Source organism: Dipodomys merriami, unplaced genomic scaffold (genome assembly GCF_024711535.1).
Source record: "Dipodomys merriami isolate MVZ:Mamm:240054 unplaced genomic scaffold, mDipMer1.0.p SCAF_56, whole genome shotgun sequence".
Classification (NCBI taxonomy): domain Eukaryota; kingdom Metazoa; phylum Chordata; class Mammalia; order Rodentia; family Heteromyidae; genus Dipodomys; species Dipodomys merriami.
The window spans coordinates 839,682-852,115 of record NW_027206135.1 but is presented as its reverse complement, the minus strand read 5'-3'; the positions used below and the strand labels follow the sequence as shown (position 1 = coordinate 852,115).

General features: G+C 43.4%; 1 long non-coding RNA gene across 1 annotated transcript; it reads right to left on the bottom strand.

Moving 5' to 3' along the window:
- Positions 1 to 6,403: 6,403 nt before the first annotated feature.
- LOC138812091 (uncharacterized) lies at positions 6,404 to 7,343 on the bottom strand. Its single transcript, XR_011367547.1, has 3 exons — positions 7,243 to 7,343; positions 6,953 to 7,130; positions 6,404 to 6,863 (listed from the first exon to the last, which is right to left on the bottom strand). It is a non-coding gene; the product is annotated as an uncharacterized lncRNA (long non-coding RNA).
- Positions 7,344 to 12,434: the final 5,091 nt, after the last annotated feature.

The window sequence follows — 12,434 nt, the reverse complement described above, 5'->3', positions numbered from 1 at the left end:
TAGCAATATAGACAACTACTTGGAGACTTCAACTGTTTGGAACTGGAACCTATGAGCTTTGAATTCTTTTTCTTTCTCTCTTTTTCTTTTTGTGGTGCTGAAGTTTGAACTCGAGACCTCTTGTTTGTGAGGCAGATGTTCTACCAATGAACCATGCCCCCAGTGCATGGCCTCGCTCCTTTTTAGTGTCCTGCACATACGCTCTGGATCGTGATCTTCCTCCTGATGCCTCCCACACAGTTGGAATGCTGGGCATGCCCCACCATGCCCAGACTTTTCATTGAGATGAAAGTCTCATGAAATTTTTCCTGAGCCAGCCTTGAGATACAGTCCTTTCAGTTCTGCTTCCCAAGCAGCTTGAAGCACTGTACCGGGACAGACTTTGAATCCTTAATCTAGATTAAAGCTCTTTTTCTATGGCCTTCCGTGGTAAAACTCCTTCTTGGATATCCAAAACTCCTTTGTGTAGATCTATCTTTTGGTATCCACACAACACTCAAGATAATAGTGCTAAAATGCATCTGTAAATTATTGATCCCCTGCACACCAGAAGGGTGTTTAGCAGACTTAGATAGGCATGATCAGTGTTCCTGTTCTCACCAAATAGAGTCCTACTCAGATCAGACACAAAGTGCACATTGCTTTCCCAGCACGCGACAGGTGAAATAAAGCCTCTGCACGCCCCCACACAAGACAGAGGCAATGGGAGCTTACACACACACGTGCACACACACAGAGGACAGAGGCAACTCCAGAGCTTACATGCACATGTGCACACATACACACTTACACACACAGAGATAACAGCAGCTAACACACACACATCACAGAGGCAACAGGAGCTTACACACACACACACAGGACACAGAAACAACAGGAGCTAACACACACACAGGACACAAGTAGGTGAAAATAGTCTCCACAACTTAACACACACAGGACACAAGGAAGAAGAAGAGGAAGGGAAACCAAAAGTTTCCCCCAGCAAACAAGAAGAGACTCCACTCGGGTGAGCAGTGAGAAGCTGCAGGCGTGTAATAGGGAGCGTTGGACGGGAGTCACTTAAAACTTATAAATGAACTCAGAACTCGCTACTTACACTTCTTTAATTAGTCACTCAGGCCCCAGACTCACGGATAGAACTTTCTCAGCACAGAGAAGCTTCAGACAGGAGCTGTGCAGAACAGCACAGCAAACTCAAGGGAAGATCACAGAACAAAGGGAAGTTTTCAGCTTTGATGGATTATAAGATTCAACAATAACTCTGAAAGAAAGAAGTGGACAATAATTATAGGATGGGTTCGTTATTCATGTTTCACTAACTCCTCACATCTCAAAACCGGGTTTTAGTCATTTTCAATCAATTTTACCTTTGCAGCGAATATTTTACAAGTGAAGAATCCTGAAGCCATTTAGTGTTGTTATTCGCACTAAATGAACTACTAATTACTTTTATCAAGAGACTGCTGCCGAGAGAAGCAAATGAAGGACAGGATCATAGCCGGTATGGAACTAGAGTATGTTTCCTGATGGCCAGGTATGGTCCAGGCTGCCCGCTGGCGCTAGACCTATGACAACGATGCCAGTTCCAGTCTCCACCACATGCTGCTGTTCCTTAGCGTTCCTCTGCCTTCACCTCCAGCTTCTCCTTCGACTCTCTGACGCATGGGGGGAAATGCAAACCCCTCCCCAGAGCACAGTCGGGATGGGTTTCATTCCCCCCCACCCCCTGCCTGAAGGGAGTATGGACCCTCTTCTCTCTGCTCCAACCCGGCAGCCCGGCTTCAGAACACCCCCAATTTTTTCTTTCTTGTATTTCACATGTTCTTGAATTCCTCAGCTCCACGCATGGATGCAGAGACATAAGATCTCCTGCCACTGGCTGGCCTCTGGACTGGACTGCTTTCATCCGAGTCACCTGCCCGGCAGGCACAGGCCTTGGATTCAAAATACCAGAACTGTTAACTTAGTAGCCAAGGTGATGGGTTTTAAAGCCTTCGATTGTTTTGTAGTCTCTGATCAGAATCCTTCCGTAATGTAAACCAAGACCGCCAGAGTGCCACCCCACTCCTGTGTTTTCTCGTTTTCTGTGTACCTGTCATGCAATCTCTAGGTCCTGGGAGACGCCGGCCTCCCCAAGTCATCCTGCCAGAGCAGGTCTGAGCGGGCCCTGGTCATGAAATGCTCTCCTGCTCCACCCATCCTCTGTGCTTCCAACTCTTCCTGCAGAGCTCCTATCAGAGAAGCAGGGTTGATCTCGGAGAACTTGCCACTCATTCCCCAACCCCGAGTGCACCGGACAGGCTGTCTTCCCTACAGATAACGTGGCTTAGCACTCGAGGCTCTGGCTCTGCGTCAGCTGTCTGTACACTACCTGGGAAGGACCACCACTTCTGTCACCCGTGTTTACACAGCGCTGCGTCTCACGAACCACATGTGCACAGCAAACACATCCACTAAACAGAGGGAGCAGAGGCGATAGAGCTGATCCTGCAGCTGGGGGGAGACTGCAACTCCAAGCAGGAGGTCTTGGGTGGAGGACACAGTACAAGACGAAGATGGAAAGTAGAATGCAGAAACCAACTTATAATGATTTCAAGATCTGTGCAAATGTAAACGTCTATTCCAACAGCCCCATGGGTGGGCCTTCTCCCCGAGGCCTCAGCATGCAAACCGAAGGGAGCAGGCCTCTCTCCTGCCAACCCTCCCTCTCCGCCCACCCCCTCCCCAGAGCGCATCCGAGCAGCGTCTGCTGAGGAGTGAGGGCTCAGGGACGTTGTCCATGCTGCCAGATGAACCCTGGGTTTTCAGAGATGACGGAGAGGTGAATACAGAGCGCAGTTCGTCACCGCAGGGCTCTGCTGGCATTCCTGCTCTCTCTTTGCAGAGACCTTCCCATCAGATAAGACCCACGAGAGCCCAGAGAAGGCCAGAAGCTGGCTGGGCTGGCCGCCTGCCCAGCGTGCAAGAGGCTTGCAGGACACTGCTCCGTGCATTTCAATGTTCCCTGCACCCATGCCAGCAGGTTTTTGGTTTTGTGTGTGTGTTGTCTACTTCCAAGATATTTTGATCTATAATTCAAAATAATCAGTGAGATTATTTTTAGGAAGAAAACAGTTTAATCTTGTAATCTAAAGTGAATATAAATAATTAATTTTTTTGAAAGAGAATAACTCCCCCTGTCTCTAAATATAACACTCTACCATGACTAAGAAGCAAAAGGCACAGCTAATAGCTCTCATTTGTAGTGCTGGGGTTCATCTGAGGGCACTTTCGGGGAGAAACAAAATTGGGAATATTTCAAACGCCAGGGGAACTGGGCTTCACTAACATCAGATAACTTACGTTTCATCTACCTACAGAAAGAAGAGTCTCAGACTCCTTGGAAAGCTATTTTTTTTTATTAGGGAGTGGTTGTTTTGTGTAACTTTCAGGGTTTCTCTTGCATTTTTACTGTCTGTTTTCCTTGAGTTTTTAATTCCCTTCGTGGTAATTCATTTTTCTTTCATTGAAGAAATGTGCTGGATGCAGACAGCAGTCATACAAGTGGTGGAGGAAAGAAAACAGACCCAGGAAATGAACGTCTTCCCACAGAGGCATGGTAATACCCAGGCTTGGGCAGAATTCACTATGCAGTTTTCCAAACTCATCTCTGTTTCCAGTGGCAACTGTAAAATACAACCACCGCGTCATTCCCATTCAGGGCGCTTCTGCCAGTAGGTTGCATAATTAGATTGAATGTGCTTAATCTTTCTTAGAGCTGGAACATGAAAAGACTTCACTTAACAAGTGGGGGGATGGCAGTGGAAAGTATTTGAAAGCGAAGCATGTGTTCTTTCCCGATCTGGTTTTAGAGGTTGCACGCTACGGCTGCTGCCTCTAAGGGTGAGGGCCTGAAGACGGGCTTGTGGTCGCGCCGCACCATCAGAGCCCCAGTGAGAGGAGGGATTGCATCCTCATAGCCACTCCCGCCGTGGAATTGGGAAGGAGAGCAGAGCTATCCCACGCCACACACTCCCACGAGGATCTGTGGAACCCCAGAGCAGCATGTCCGTCTGCAGAGGGGAGAGGAACAAATCCACGTCCCAATGCTGTCACATGGAGACTTGTTAAGTGGAATTTAACTTGGTAAAATAACAGATTACATAATAGTCACTACTCTGAATACCTTAGAGTTATCGAATTCCTTTGTGCTGGCTGACAGATCCAAGAACATTTCTTGGGAGAATATGACAGTTAAGCTGAGCCTTAAAAAAATGTGTGCAGAGGCAAGAAGCACAGATACAGGGTAATGCCGGCAAGTTCCGTAACACAAACTCTAAATGCAAGGAGTGCTTGGGAAGATTTAATTCAAGCTCTGAAAGAAACCCTAAGCTACTCTACCGAGGGGAAGCTGTCCACTGTCCCTCACAATTGATGGAGAAATACAAACCTTCCAGGAAAAAGATTCTAAAATAGCTCATCCTAAATCAAACAAAAAACAAACAAAACAAAAAATAACAGCAAAATACATGAAAGATAAACCTTATTAGACGAGTAGATTAGCAAAGTGGGCAAAGGAAGGAAACCAACATCACAAAAACAATAAAATGACAGGAAATATAGCATACTTTTCCATATTAGCTTTAAATATTATTAGCTTAACTCTCCAATCAAAAAACAAGATCCAACCATTTGTTGCCATTGGAAACAAATCCCAATGACAGACAAATGTAGTCTCAAAGGGCCAGAAAAAACCTTCTAAGAAAATGGACCCCAAGGCAGGCAGGAGTGGCCACACTTATATCTCACCAACGACTCAACTTAAAAGCAATCAGAAGAGACAAGGCAACTACTTAATATAAATAAAGAGAATGATCTATGATACAGTTATCAACATACATGCATCAAGTTAATTAGCCAATACTTCTGGACTTGTAAGTGCTGATAGAACCCAGCACAATAATAATTGCATATTTAAATACCCCATTCTCACTAATATACAGATAGGTCATCCAAACAAAAAAGTCAATTTAAAAATTGTCAAATGGAATTAGCAGATACATAGCACTTCAGCTAGGAGTTACATAATGAATATTTTTAGCAGTCCATGAAACTTTCTCCAAAACAGTTATCTTAAGACATACAGCAAGTCTGAGAAAATAAAAGAAAGTAACTCCTTGTGTTCTATTAGATCATAAGGGAATTAAATCAGAGCTCACCAGCAAAGGATATTACACAAAATATTTAAACCCAGGGAAACAGAAAAGCATACTGTTGACTAACAGTGTGGATCACTGAAGAAAGGAAGAAAGAATTTTTTTAATTCTTAAAGAAACTAATAAAAAAAACCAGGTGCTAGTAGCTCATGCCTGTAATCCTAGCTACTCAGGAGGCTGTGATCTGAGGATCATGGTTCAGAGCCAGTCCAGGCAGGAGAGTCTGTGACACTCTTAACTCCAATAAACTAATCAGAAAAAGCCAGATATGGCACTGTGGCTCAAGTGGTACAGTGCTATCCTTGAGCACAAAGAGGTTCAGAGACAATATACAGGCCCTGAATTCAAAAAATAAAAAGTAAAAAAAATAACAAAAAATGGAAATATGATCTACTTGAACCTCTGGGATACAACAAAGGCAGTGTTGAGAAGAAAATTCAGACATGAGTGCCTACTTCAAAAACTAAAAAAGAAAAATAGAACAAACAGTCACCCATGTGATTTTTTTAGCTCTAGATTGTGTCTATGAAAGAACTGTGTAGTATATTTGCCTCTCCAAGTCTGGCTTATTTCTATTAACATGATAATGTTTAGTTACACCAATTTCCCTGCAAACAACATAGTTTCATTCTTTTTGATGGCTGAATAATAGTCCACTGTATAAACATATCACATTTATCCTTTCACTGATAGATAGGTATTATAGGCCAATTCTAAAGTTTAGCTAGTGTGAAAAGTCCCAATACAAACATGGGTGAGCAGATTATCTTGACTGTACATTGACTTACATTCTTTGGATTTATGTCCAGAACTAGTATATCAGGATTACAGAGTAGTTTTACTTTTAATTTTTTGAGGACTCTCCACACCAGTTTCTATAGTGGCTGAATTAGTTCATCTCCCCCAACAATCCCACTGCTTCACAACATTTGTTATTTTCTGATCAGGGTGGGATAAAATTTCTGTGTATTTTTATTTGTATTTTATGGTTATTGACACTGAATTTTTTGTGTGTATTTATTAGCTATATATGCTTTTTATTCTGAGAACTATTGGTTCAATTCACTAACCATTTATTAATTGCATTATTTGGTTTAAAAAAACTTCCTTTAAAAAATCTGTAAAAATAACACACAAAATCCAAGGTTATATTTTTTTCTTTTAATTTATTATTTTGTTAGCATATAGCATACCGAAGGGTTTCATTGTGGTATGAACATGAACATGTGCAATGTTCTGTGTAAAAGCTCACCCTCTCTATTCTATTCCCCTAAACCCGTGTGCCCCTCCTTTTCTTAAACAATATTTGGCAGGTGTCATTATGCTATTTTAAGATGCAGTGTAAGTTGCTTTGGTCCTCTCCCCCTCCAGCCCTGCAGTCTCTCTTTGCTGCCTAGCCCCTGGTTCTGAAGGCCCAGTGTCTCGTTTCTACATTCCTGCTCATCCCCACCATCATCACCATCATCACCATCATCATCATCATCAGTATCACTTTAGGTCTAGATTTCATGTTATGAAGGAGCGTTCTTGTCAGATGAACCCGGAAAAGGCAATCCTCTGTGTCAGCATCCATGGCAAGAACACTGCAATGGAGCAGAGCCGTTCTCGACCTGTTCTCGACCTGTTCTCAAGCAGTTCTTGATCAGCACACACTCCATACATGCACTGTTTGGAGAAGCATAAGCTCACCAAAAGAAGGAGAGAGGTCAGGACCCGAATGAGTGGAGGAGAAACAAGGGCGGGGTGGAACTGACCAGTGTCCCAATGACAAGGGTGGCTGACGCCTCGGGTGCCCACGTGCGCCCTCCTGACCCGGCTCCGAGTCCTCTCAGCGCTGTGTAGGTGGTGTCTGGCACACTCACAGCCTCCTATCCCAAGTTCTTGGCTCCCGTTTCTCTGCCTGAAGGCGTTCTTCCTGCTGTGGGAACTTGGCTACCAGGCCAGAAGGACACGGAGAATAGATGAGTGAATCTCCAGGAAGAACATCGATGCCCACCCAGTGGAGGACGGGACAACGTAGGTAAAACCCTAGCTTCTGCCTCACCACGGTTCAGTCGTACCCAGCGTGGCTTCTCAGGTGTCTACAGGGACTGACTCCAGGTAGCTGAAATAGTAGCTTCTTAGAAGACTTCCTGATGGGTTTTTTTTTTTCTCCCTGCCACCTTGCTTGGCTGTCTAAGTTTATATCCAAATAAATTTTTTTCTATTCAGGTCCTGTGTCAAAAGGCAGCTCTGGGAGAAACCCAAAGTACAACAACCAGTTTATCTGCTCAACTTGCCAAACAATAAACCCATTAGACACCAAAAAATAAAACAGATAGGTATAGACTCTCAGAAAAAGGATAAAGAAATGTAGTCTCTAATGGTTGTTACAAACTTTTTAATCTCATGTGTTTATCTTGATACCAGTTAAAACAAGAAGAACAAGCCAGGCACCAGTGGCTCATGCCTGTTATCCTACCTTCTCAGGAGACTGAGATAAAAGGATCACAGTTCAAAGCCAGCTCAAGCAGATTCGTGAGACTCTTATCTCCAATTAACCACCAAAAAAGCTGGAAGTAGAGCTGTGACTCAAGTGGTAGAGTACTGCCCTTGAGCACAAAAGCTCAGGGACAGCACCCAGACCCTGAAAAAAAGGAAAAGAACATCGTGAAGGAAAGCAAAAGGAATGAATCCTAGACACGCAGAGCCTGAAACCTGAAGGATTGTGGTTCAAAGCCAACCTACAAGAAAAAAATCTGTGAATTCAATCTCGGATTAACCAGCAAAAACCTGGGATTGAGACATAGCTCACATGGTGAAGAGCTAGCACACAGTCCCCCATTCAAGCCCAGTACTGGCATAAAAATTAGTTAAGAAGGGTTTTTATCTATTTATTTGTGTTTTTATTGGTCATACTTCATAAAATTAGAACTTATGTCTTACTTAGAGACTTTGGTCCCAATTCCAAGAATGAGTCTGACATAGGAGCGGTGTAAATGAAACTCATATTCTCTCCATTCAGTTTGCTGTCCATTCAGGCTCAACTTTCATATTAAGTTCTAGCCTCCATTCTAACCTTCAGCAAAGGAAATCTCCATGGCAACTTTACATTCCATTACTTTGGCGTTTCACGTGTAGTGACCTCTAGCAGGAAGTACCCAAAAGATCCTTGAGTCGTCTGCACATGTGAGTTGCCCTCCAACAATGTGGTTCCCACTCTTCTCGCTGTCCACTGACAACATCAGGTGCAGCACTTCCTGCCAAACACACGTGACAGGAAACCCAGCACAAGTGCCAGCCACTCACAGAGAATGTTCTGTCCAGGCAAGGTGAAAGCACAGAGGAGACGCCAGCATGAGGAACCGCACAGCCAAGGTCAACCCTAGCCTCACGTTCACGCCTCATGTTCAGTTGTCTGCCAGGTTCTGAGCCACGGTTTTCCTCCCCATGTTTCCCTTCGTGGAACCCAAACCAACTGCAATGGAGCCAGAAACAGATGAGAGCGTCTGCATTGTCAACATCTCTGTTCAAGTCCTGGTGCCCGTTAGATGTGGTCCAGCTCAGGTCGTGGACACTGTGCCGATGGGATTAGTCAGGGTTCACCCTAGGAGGTGGGTAGGATCCCATTCACGATTACTGTGTGGCTGATTCCCGAAGCAGACCTGTGCTAGGAAGACAGGGAGGGAGCCTGGACAGAGGGCCTGAGTAGCACACTAACACACACCCAAGGCATGGAGGCCACGTGGTGTGGGCAAGCACCCCCAGATAGGCAGCAGAGGCACAGCCCCGTCTTCTCCTCCATGATTCAACCCCCATCGTCATTTATCACGGTTCTCTGCCTTCTTGCTCACACTATTTAGCACCAAATCTTAGCCTGCTACAGGAATCTGGGTACTGAAGGTGCGAACTCTCCAGAAGACAATTGTTTGGGATTTTGATCATCGGGGATCAGGTAATTTCCTATTACTCTGCCCCACGGATCTCCCAGAATGCCCTCTTGGAGCTGGTTTGGGTCTTCTCCCATACTGCTTTGGGTACTCTTACTTGTGAGGATGAGAAGGGTCAGAGCACACCACCCTACCCCCAGGTCTGGTCACAGGCCCAGTGTCAGGCCCGGCTCCAGCTTCACTGTCTTCCCTGGCCTGCCTGCCAGAGCTTTCCAGGGAGGCCAGATTTTAAAAAAAATTTTTTTTAAAGGCAAACATTTAGAAAGCACAAAAATTTTGAAATCATGTTAAATAAAGCTATTCAAACTAATCTACAGACATTATTTTGTAAAATGCTGATTTAAATTCTTTTCTGAAAAGGGCTGTAAAAACTATAGCATGCCTTAGGAGAAGTAATTTCATCATTTACGAGTGTTATCTTAAGCAAAGTATTTTCAAATGAAGATGTGTAAAGTAATGAAAGTCAAATACCACTGCGTAAACCTTCAAGCTTGTTCTAAGTAGGAGAAGATTTAGAACAGCTTTACATAATTGGCCCATGGCTCATGTGTTTACATATGTCCATACTTTGAGAGTGTTTGAGAACAACTTGTTCCTTTGTTTATCATCTTAAACATCTCATCTGATTTATAATCTTAAGCTGTTTTAGAATCCTCTACCCCTCTTTTAAATGGTTCAAGAACAGATTTTACTCTATGTTCCATCTGGTTATTATAAATTATGAATTAACCAAAGCCAAAAGTATTAACATTTTATAGTACCAAGAAGTAGTCTTTGAAATCAGAATTATGTGAGTATCTGAGAGGCAGATTCTCAGGCCTGAAGACTGTCTCCTGTCAAGGGATGGTCCCTAAAAGGCTGCTTATCTGGGTTTTTTATTGAAAGAAAAAAAGAAAAAGAAGAAAACATAGTTGATGGGCCACAGGTATTGCTCAAGGGTAATATGAGGAAGCCCTGCGTTCATCCTCCAGCACCAAAACACATGAGTGGCTCTGTTTCAAGTTTTCCATAGTATTCATCAATGATTATTTGGTAAAGTGCCAAGTTAATTTGGTGCTTTGGAACTATACATTTATTCCGTTTTCTTTCTAATGGCTTCTGTCACTATTAAAAACAAAATATTGTCATTTTCATGAAAAAGGAAATTAATTTCAGATCTCAAAAAGATTGACATCTGAAAGGTTTTTTTCAAGGGCATTGCTAAGACATTTGGTCACTTTTGCCACTGAACTATAAAAGTTGCCTATAATCTGATGAAGATAATATCTGTAACTTTGACCAAACAAAAGACAGTGATGTCATATGACAGAGGCCAGCCCCACTTTCCAAGGCGAAGAATAAATACAAGGCCTGGTTACCAATGAAGGTCAACTGAACTCAAGATAATTTTTCCCATTTTCTGATGTGGTTGTTTTCTGACAAGATAAAAATGTCATTGTTTGACAATCTTTCCTTGCTTCCTCAAACATGATTCCTTCCAAGTGGCAATATTAATGCATTTCTTGCTTTATGTAGATGAAACCAAATAGAGTACAGACTTAACCATCTGTGTCTTTTAATTTTAATACATGTTTTGACTGCTCTCAATGATTGTTAAGGTCAATATTTTAAAAGACATATGTTCAACCAGGCTTCAGTGGCTCATGCCTGTAACCCTAGCTACTCAGGAGGCTGAGAGCTGAGGATCATGGTTCAAAGCCAGCCTGAGCAGAAAAGTCTGTGAGACTCTTATCTCCAATAAATCATTAGAAAAATCAGAAGTGGTGCTGTGGCTCAAGCAGTGTGCAGAGATAGCATCCGAGCCCAGAGTTCAAGCCCCATGACGACGACAAAAAAAAAAAAAAAGACATATGTTCAGCCTCCTTAGGACTTTAAGTTTCTACATATACATGTGTATGTGTGTATATATACATGTCTGTATGTCTGTGTGTACTTGTATAAGTATGCATAAGTTCACCCTCTAGTCAGGTAAGGTGTCCCACACACCTCCAGCTCGTCTGCTGGAAATCTCAAGCTCAGATGTCTCTTAGACTTCTCCTTTCGCCACTTCTGTTTATAGTATTTGTATGTCTTCAAAGACTACCTCTTTTGGCTGAAAGAAGTAGAGACACAAATGAGCAAAGTTAGTCGAACAGATTGGGTGAATGCAGGGGGATTTCCTGTGGCAGAGGGAGGAGAGGGTCGCAGGCCTAACAATGACTAGAAATGGTTCTCTCCCTTCCCTCCTCTTTCCCCCCTCTCTTTCTTTCCCCCTTCTGTCTGTGCCATTCTCATTCCTGTCTACTCTTGTTGGCACATGGCTTCCTCTACCCTCTGATGGTCATCTACTCCTACACAGCATGGGACAGAGGCCCAAGAGTACCCCACGGGCAGTGACTGTGTTCATTCTCTAGGATTCATTCTGAGGACTTCCAGGAGAGGACATGGTGGTGTGGCTGAGCAGGAGCCATTGCAGAGGATGGAGGTCCCAGGCCTCAGGGTCAATCCCGGGGCCAGCTCTGCAGGATGGGCCCCCACTGGGACAGCATCTGACAAGGCCCAGCCTGGGCTACTTCCCACATTAAACTTCTCCGATCCTGAAAGGCATTGTGTGGTAATTTAAAAAGCATGTGTCTTAGGGAGAAATAAATACTCACCATATATCCAGCATAAAATACCAGCTCCAAATTCTTGACATGAATGCCCTTCTGAGTCTCCATTTCGTCATTATGAAGCAAGTACAATAACATATGCCATGTGAGAGAAATTATTTTTAAAGTGCTAGCATGTAATAGGGATTTAATCAGCCAAAACTTATACCTCCCTTGAACATTTCCCTGACATAACCAATCTTTATGTGTTCTGTGACCTTTTTATGACGCAACTTTATCTCCTTAGTTGGATCCAGTATTCCCTAAGGGCAAGAGGAGCCTTATTTTTTGTTCTCTATTCTTAGCTATCTCAGCCTTGGTACATTAGTAAGCATACTGGAGAGAAAGAATAAATGCTTGTTGAAAGAGGAGCTTCAAGCACACACATTAGAGTGATCTGCCTCTCATTTGTGGGTTATTAATGCTTTCTGAAAATGATTTGTTCCCCTTCAGATTCAAACCACGGGGAGCCTTTTCCCAACTGTTTTATGAATAAAGGCTATCATACCTCTTCCAAAATGTACCAAATACCTCTGTAACGAGCACTCTTGGAAACAACTGAAAATGGAATAAAACTCTCTCTGCCCTCAAAGCAGTGAATATTACCTCGCTGGTGAAGTTATTTAGCTTTCAGATGCATGCTCTACGTAGTTAATCCCACATGTTCCCTCATATGC